Source organism: Ruditapes philippinarum, unplaced genomic scaffold, assembly GCF_026571515.1.
Source record: "Ruditapes philippinarum isolate M1 unplaced genomic scaffold, ASM2657151v2 ctg275_1_1_1_1, whole genome shotgun sequence".
NCBI lineage: Eukaryota > Metazoa > Mollusca > Bivalvia > Venerida > Veneridae > Ruditapes > Ruditapes philippinarum.
Window position 1 is genome coordinate 387,705 of NW_026852998.1, and position 7,611 is coordinate 395,315.

General features: G+C 30.8%; 1 long non-coding RNA gene across 1 annotated transcript; it reads right to left on the reverse strand.

Moving 5' to 3' along the window:
• Positions 1-2,983: 2,983 nt before the first annotated feature.
• Positions 2,984-5,007, reverse strand: LOC132730634 (uncharacterized). The gene is made up of 4 exons (XR_009625783.1): positions 4,877-5,007; positions 4,561-4,649; positions 3,716-3,763; positions 2,984-3,473 (listed from the first exon to the last, which is right to left on the reverse strand). It is a non-coding gene; the product is annotated as an uncharacterized LOC132730634 (long non-coding RNA).
• Between the last annotated feature and the right edge of the window lie 2,604 nt (positions 5,008-7,611).

A 7,611-nucleotide genomic window follows, 5' to 3' on the forward strand; every position in this document is an offset into this window, starting at 1 on the left:
TGTCTTTGACACTAAATCTAGCCTGTTTGAATAGTCTCCAAAGCTTATGTAATGCGTTAGGGGGTCATATCTTAACTGACACCTTTGATTTTTTTATCATCGTGAAAAGTGCATTGCTGTAATCTTATACTTCACAAATGCTGTAGCCGTGAAACCTTTATTACTGCAATCGTATAGATGAATAGCACAGTTGAGCATAAACAATATGACGATATATCAATAATGAAAGGCTTAGAGAGTGGGGCATTGGCAAAGTACAGATTTTTTTACATTAAATCCAATGTTCACAAGTTAGATTCTCGCTATTGCACGAATCTTTTCTAAAAAAAAAAAGAACAAGAAAAGAAACGCTGTGTCATGTTATACAGCTTTTTACCTTGAATGTTTAATGTCATGGAATGGAGTAATTATTAAATCCTTTAATTAGAATATAATTGCAATTCAGATTTAGTTCGTATGCCGTCAATGTAAATTGGAAAATGTACCAACAAACTGGTACAAAAATGTTTATATGTGCATTGAGAAAGAGAGTTATGGGACGTTTTAATTATCAGCACTTAAAGTAGAAATTTTTACATCTTTATTGTTTGAAATTTGCATGAAATTTATTGCGATAAACCTTTCATTGATTGCCGCCTTTCCTTGTTGACCTTGATAATCATATCTTATAAAGAAATGCTGATTTTTATTTTGTAACTGTTAGTATTCTACAAATATGGTATTGTAAAGAAAGTCTTTATATCTGGAAACTAAGGGTTCACAAAAGCAAATCATTGCCGAAAAAAATTGAAACGTACTATTGTTGCTTATGTCTCTTGCTGTCATTTTTCGCAATAATATATATAAAAAAGAAAGAAAGAAGAAAAATATTTTGTTTTGCAATTTTCGCTTTAACACTATTATTGTCATTATTCACGTGTGTCATAAAATTAAGTATATTTTTACAGTTAACCTTCACCCCATTATTTTTCTCACCACACATTATGTCAGAATTATAGTATACTTAAAATGTATGCACTTATGGTGCCATACTTAGAATAACCCCACTTGTATATATATGATAACAGCATGATACCAAGCTAAGTGTGTTTTACTGAAGAGTTGGCATAAACATTTTTATTTATTGTTCATAAGAAATACATTTTACATGACACGTTGGCAACATTTTTATTATCTCAACTTCATTTTTTTGAAAAGTACAGTGTCACGAAATATAAGTTATTATAAATTGTTTTCGTTATAGAGACAAGAAAAACAAAATCTGTGACTGGTTGTCTAATATTTTACCACATCATTACCTTGACGCGGTATATCCTTATTTTTTCTCTGTCAAAGAACAATTTTGTAAGCGTTAAGTCGTTATGGCTTGCATAAGTCATTTCAACATTCTTTAACCTTTTTATGTTGAGCAGGGATAATGTTGCTTTTGAAATATAGAATTTTTTTTTTACAAAATTCAGCAATTATATCTAACTGACGTGTGTTTCCTTGAATATATTAATATTGGACTTTTAGATAATTCTTAACCCGGCTAGGAATTCAACATGGAGTTGTACTCATTTACGAATTCGTTTAAATATGAACTTCAAAGTGATTGCATGTTATGCTGCAATATACATGGAGGAAGTTTACTACGTTTCTGATCAGGGCCAAGGTTATTCCATGTCTCATCTTGGGTCATATGTCTTCCAAAGAGTTTTTCTATAGACGATCTCTAAGGTGTTCAAGAAATGCCCAGTCTTGTCAGCTTTTTTTTCAGCAAGGACAACATTTTAAAAAAATCTGATCTGTGGAAGGTTATCCCTAGCATGTTGGCCAAAGCATCAAAATAGACATATCTTTTAAGGGGATAATCGGCTTTTTTTCAGTACATATTAAATGTTTATATAGCAACACATTTAATAACAAATCGTATATCTGTCCGTCGTGTTTTGATTCATAATTAAAAGTTGTGTACATATTTTGATGACAAATTAATTCTTAGAGACGTTTGGACTAAAATTACATAGCTTTTCCTTTCATTAAAGTTAATTTCCTAAAATCAATGGTTATCATCCTAACTCAGCTTAAGGTTTTGTAGCTTACATTTCCATCACTCAGCTTAAGGTTTTGTAGCTTACATTTCCATCACTCAGCTTAAGGTTTTGTAGCTTACATTCCATCACTCAGCTTAAGGTTTTGTAGCTTACATTTCCATCCCTCAGCGTAAGGTTTTGTAGCTTACATTTACATCACTCAGCTTAAGGTTTTGTTGCTTACATTTCCATCCCTCAGCGTAAGGTTTTGCAGCTTACATTTTCATCCCTTAGCTTAAGGTTTTGTAGCTTACATTTCCATCCCTCAGCGTAAGGTTTTGTAGCTTACATTTACATCCCTCAGCTTAAGGTTTTGTTGCTTACATTTCCATCACTCAGCGTAAGTGTTTGTAGCTTACATTTCCATCCCTCAGCTTAAGGTTTGTAGCTTACATTTCCATCCCTCAGCTTAAGGTTTTGTAGCTTACATTTACATCCCTCAGCTTAAGGTTTTGTTGCTTACATTTCATTTCCATTGATTAAACCAATTTTATACAGCCTCGACAAAAAAGGCAACACTGAATCACGTGATGTCTGTAACATGTTGAACTAAAACTCCTTTCATCTGTCATCATAATTCCCTAAATCTGATAAACTATGATTGCTGATGATACTTTTAAAATTAAAAACTGCTTAAAAGGGACAAATTTTGTTCGGTTGTCTGGTTTTCAAATTATTTGCACTTATTACAAAAGACTATGCATATAGTTTTATAGATAACATTTGGATTTTCTCTTAAAATTTAATCAGTATATACAGTATTCTATGATAGAAGTTTTCAATTAGATATGATTTATATATTTTAAAAGAATGGAGAATACACCATCGTCCCCCTCCCCTCCAAAAAATCTCTTAGCGGAAGTACGTCTTGATATTCATGTTGTACAAAAAGAACTACAAAACCAGAATAACATTAGAGTTTATTAAATTTTGTGTACAAATAAGTATACAAAAGCAGAATGATAAGCAATATAATACCATTTAATCTAAAGCATATAAGGATATTAGGTGTGTATATATTTTATTGTGCGTTTTTATTGAGAAACAGAATTATTTGATATAATTTCTTTTAACATGTAGCAGTAATTGGTATAAAATGCATTAGTTAAATAACATTAGTCCTGCGTAAAAGTACATACAAGTAGATGACACTACACAATGACGAGCCGTACATTTTGTTTATACAATTTGAAGTTAACAATATATGTACACATATATACAGTACATTGATTCTTTACCAAAGGTATCATCTTACTGGAACTTGCCCTATTGAAGCTTTTAGTATCCAGTAGTCACACTGTTCCCGGCGGTGAATACAATGTTGATGAACTTTGTAGAAAAGCAACTAATTTAGGACTGCTGACGACTTGAATCAATTGTTTGGATATCTGTCGCAGTCTGAAATAAATGATATAATACAATCCTGAGTTAATAGTTATTCGTATAAAATACTGGACTATTCAACAAAGGCTTATCTTTTCAATTAATTCGTAAGAGTATGATTTTTTAACATTAATAAACATATACAAATTAAGTATAGAGAGTAATAAATTATTTATCTATACGTATTTCAAAACATGTTACTTCTTCTTCTAATCGATGATATAGGTATGTGCTAACATAAGTATGACAATTCTTACCTTAAATTAGTTTCATTTCTTTCATCCGCTGCATCAAGGTTTTAAGCCCTGAAATTATACGTAATGCAACTTCGTTTATTAGAATCAAACGTTTAGAAAACATTCAAAAGGTAAAAAAACTGCCGACGCAGAAATAGCTTTGAAAATGTTTAGGACACCAGCAACGTGAATTTGGTATCAGAAAATGTTCATGAGACTTATATCGTAGACGTATCTTATTACAGACAGTTGTTACGTATGCAATATGGTAAGCGACGTATTCGTATAGTTTATTATTCAACTGATCACAGAAACAGTTGTATGTAGAATATAATTACTTTATTAAAATTCATTTCAATCTAGATATATGTTTCATGAAAACAATATCTAATAAATGTTTTGAAAAAGAAATACCCTGCAAATTATGCGTTTGCTAATGTATTGGTTGATTTTAATAGGTTTACTATAAAAACTTATGTAGTAAACGAGCAAGACTAAATCTTGTTAATCATTTTATCAAACGATGATACAAAATGAATTATGGACTCTCTATATGTTATTCATTAAAAACGATTCAATACATTCTATATTCTGTTTTAGTTAGTATTAAACTATTTTTAATATACATGGTACAAGTTCTATGTAAAATAATGAAATGGTGAAACTTCTATAGATATATAACAGTGCAATAACAAATTCATTTAATATTTGCATAGACATGTACAATTTCTCAAATAAATCATTTGAAAGAAACAACACAATTAATGTTGTTCATAATTTCAGATACTTAACAATATGATTACATGTTTTACAATTTGTTTAGATATATTTTGCTCTATAGGACGAAATTAAAAAATATATCCTACCTTTGCCTCCTTGTTTAAAAACACTCTTTGACTCAATGCTCTCCTCAGTCGGCTCTCTCCGGCAACATCTGACACTTTTACACCCTCATCTGAATAAGAATAAATTCGTAATTAAAATATAATTCCAATGTAGCATTTTTCGTGTAACATGAACTTATTTTGATAAAAAAAAATTAGAAAATTCGTTGCAAATTTTGTCAATTACAATGTCTTACATTAATTTTTAAATTTAATGACTACAAAATCTGATTTCTATTAGTTCTTGAAAAGAAAATGTACTTTCGTTAAAAAAAACAAAACAAAAAACAACGTTTACCGGTGCAAAGTGTTGTTGTCAGAAGAGAAAAAACTAACAATAAAACTAGTAATGTTTTCATCGTTAATGATAAGGTTCAGCTGGATCCTGGTCGCTATATATATTCAAGTGTTCAGTCTACCATAATGAACTGTATCAAAGTGAGTGACATTTCATATCCTTCATCTTAATTTCTTTTTGAGATTGACGTTCACAATTTTTGCGACGTCGAAGCATTTTATGTAGTCATTTTAAAGAGAACACAAACGGGATATGGAAGTATTTTTATGATATATTGAAACCCTTTTAATACCGGATAACAAAAATTCAAAACATGAAATTATTACAAATATTCTGATAAATGCATTTATCTGTAAGTTTAGATACATTGATACTTTATTTTATCAGATTCTGTTTCAGTTGATTCAAGAATTTTTAGAATATCTGAAATAAATGTTAATTCAATAATTTATTATCATTATTTATAGCAATGGTTATCTGAAGTTAACAGTTCTAACTTGGATTATTACAAAATCAAGTTTTCAACATAATATATTTTTCCTATCCATAGTACACAAGGCCAAAGCTTCGTTTAAGCTTACAATGAAATAGATAAATACAGAATCCCTAAAGAAAGCCCAACACGGCAAAATTGAAAATGGTGCAGGCTCGGTTTGATTGAGCCTGTTCATGGTCGGTACTGGAAAGTGCAAGTTATCGTCCACGCCCCCTAGCACCGGCATTAAGCAGAATCCAACATTTAAACATGAAATAGTAAAATTTTGAATTAAGAAACATCCGCAGATGTGTTCATACGGCGGTTATCATGGAACCTTCAATGTGACACTTCTGTGCCATTCCATGAAAAGCGGCGTATGGTCCCCAAGTAATAAAATGCGTGTGCCCTAAACGAGAAAACAATGGGCGGAACTAAATAAAATGGAATTTTGAAAGGGGATCAGAGGTTAGAAGATGTTATTTGTGCTATGAAAATCGAACAACCAAAAGATATGTAGTCCCAATGCAAAAATAATAATTGTTTTATCCTAATTAAGACTACGTGTGACTGAAACCCGACGTTCACAAAACCAAACTTAACCCGGTGTTTAGTTTTGCGTTTTCTCATTGTAGTTTTTTCTAGTTTAGTCTATACGTTTAGAATAGTCACAATGTAAGCTTGAAAAGTTAAACAGCACGGCAAATTTGACGTGCTTGTTTGAGCCTGTGAACGGCAGTGGTAAATGCTTTAAACCGTCATTGCCCCAAAACACAGATTTTAAAACATTAAAATGGATTGTTGTCGAACAGTTCAATAGTTATAATGTGATAGTATTGTGATAGGGTAAATAAACATACTATGTATTTCAGTTGGTAATACATTATGAAACTGGCATCACAAAACATAAACTATTATACTTTTTGATGTGTCAAGTTTGCAAATCAAACCACCGATTGATGTGTTGGTAAAATATATTTGTTTCTGTCAATGAATATGTTTTATAGTTATGTATTTAACGCTATATTAAATGTGGTTCTCGTTTTATTTTATCTTACTTATAGCGTTAAATATGAATAGTCAAATATTTTACTGAAAGCAGTAAACTAGTTTTTTTTCCAACTAAATATCACATCTGTAATAGTTTTGTTTTATTGTCGTTCAGTAGCATTGTGGCGGCATTTTACCGCCGCATTTACATATAACTTTCCACTCTACGTTTTTCTTTTAAAGTACATCAAATGACCTATTTTTGTAAACGATCATCCAGGTAAGTTACTGTTTTTTCCGTGTATTTCACGTGATAATTACCGGATCCGGAGATAGTACAGGCTCATACGAAATAAACAACAAAAATATGTTAATTTGAAAGCATTTAATTATGAGGAATTAAGGACTTTAATTTAACATGTGTGCCGTTGAAAAATGTACAAAACATCTTTCACAGCCACTTACAAGTCAATACATCATAAAGTATACAGCTTTTTGTAAAAAAAGATCATTAAAATGAATGCAGGTGACAGAATATGTAGCTATAAAAGTCCGGAGATAGCGTAGACAGGTACAGAAAAACAACAACATTACTTTGATGTTGTTGACGTACCGTATCCAGCGCTGAAAAATGTTTTCAGACAATTTAAGAAAAACAATTACAACAAAGAATGTTTGTTAACAATTTCTGACAGAACAATGAAAACTGAATACCCTATACTTTACAAAAATAAAGTTTTATTTTCAAGTAACAAGGCCATATTGAGTGTTCATATTGAAAAACTAAGCTTTGATATTTCAAGTTTTGATAAATATATAAGTACTCAAATTATCGCTGCACAAACAAACGCCCAATCTAAACAGTATTATTTTTTTATTAAATAAAGTTTACTTTTTTGAATTTTTATTTAGAATGTTTATTTATTTAGTTTGTTTGTTCTGGACCAACTTAAATTCTAGCAGATTAAAGGGTTTAAAGTTTTATTTGTAGAATGTCTCTGTTATCTAACAAACTTTAGTAATGTTTGTCAACAGATACAAGTAAAGTGATTCCGAACAAACTATTCCGCTGCTCTTTTTTAAGATTACACGCTTTTAAGAAAACATACGGACTCATTATAAATACTCTATATTTTTTCTTATAATAAAACATGACTGTTTGTTTGTTTGTTTGATTGGGTTGTACGTCACACCGACACAGTATAGGTCATATGGCGACGTTCCAGCTTTACTGGTGCAGGAACACCTCGGGTGCCTTCCGTGAATTATT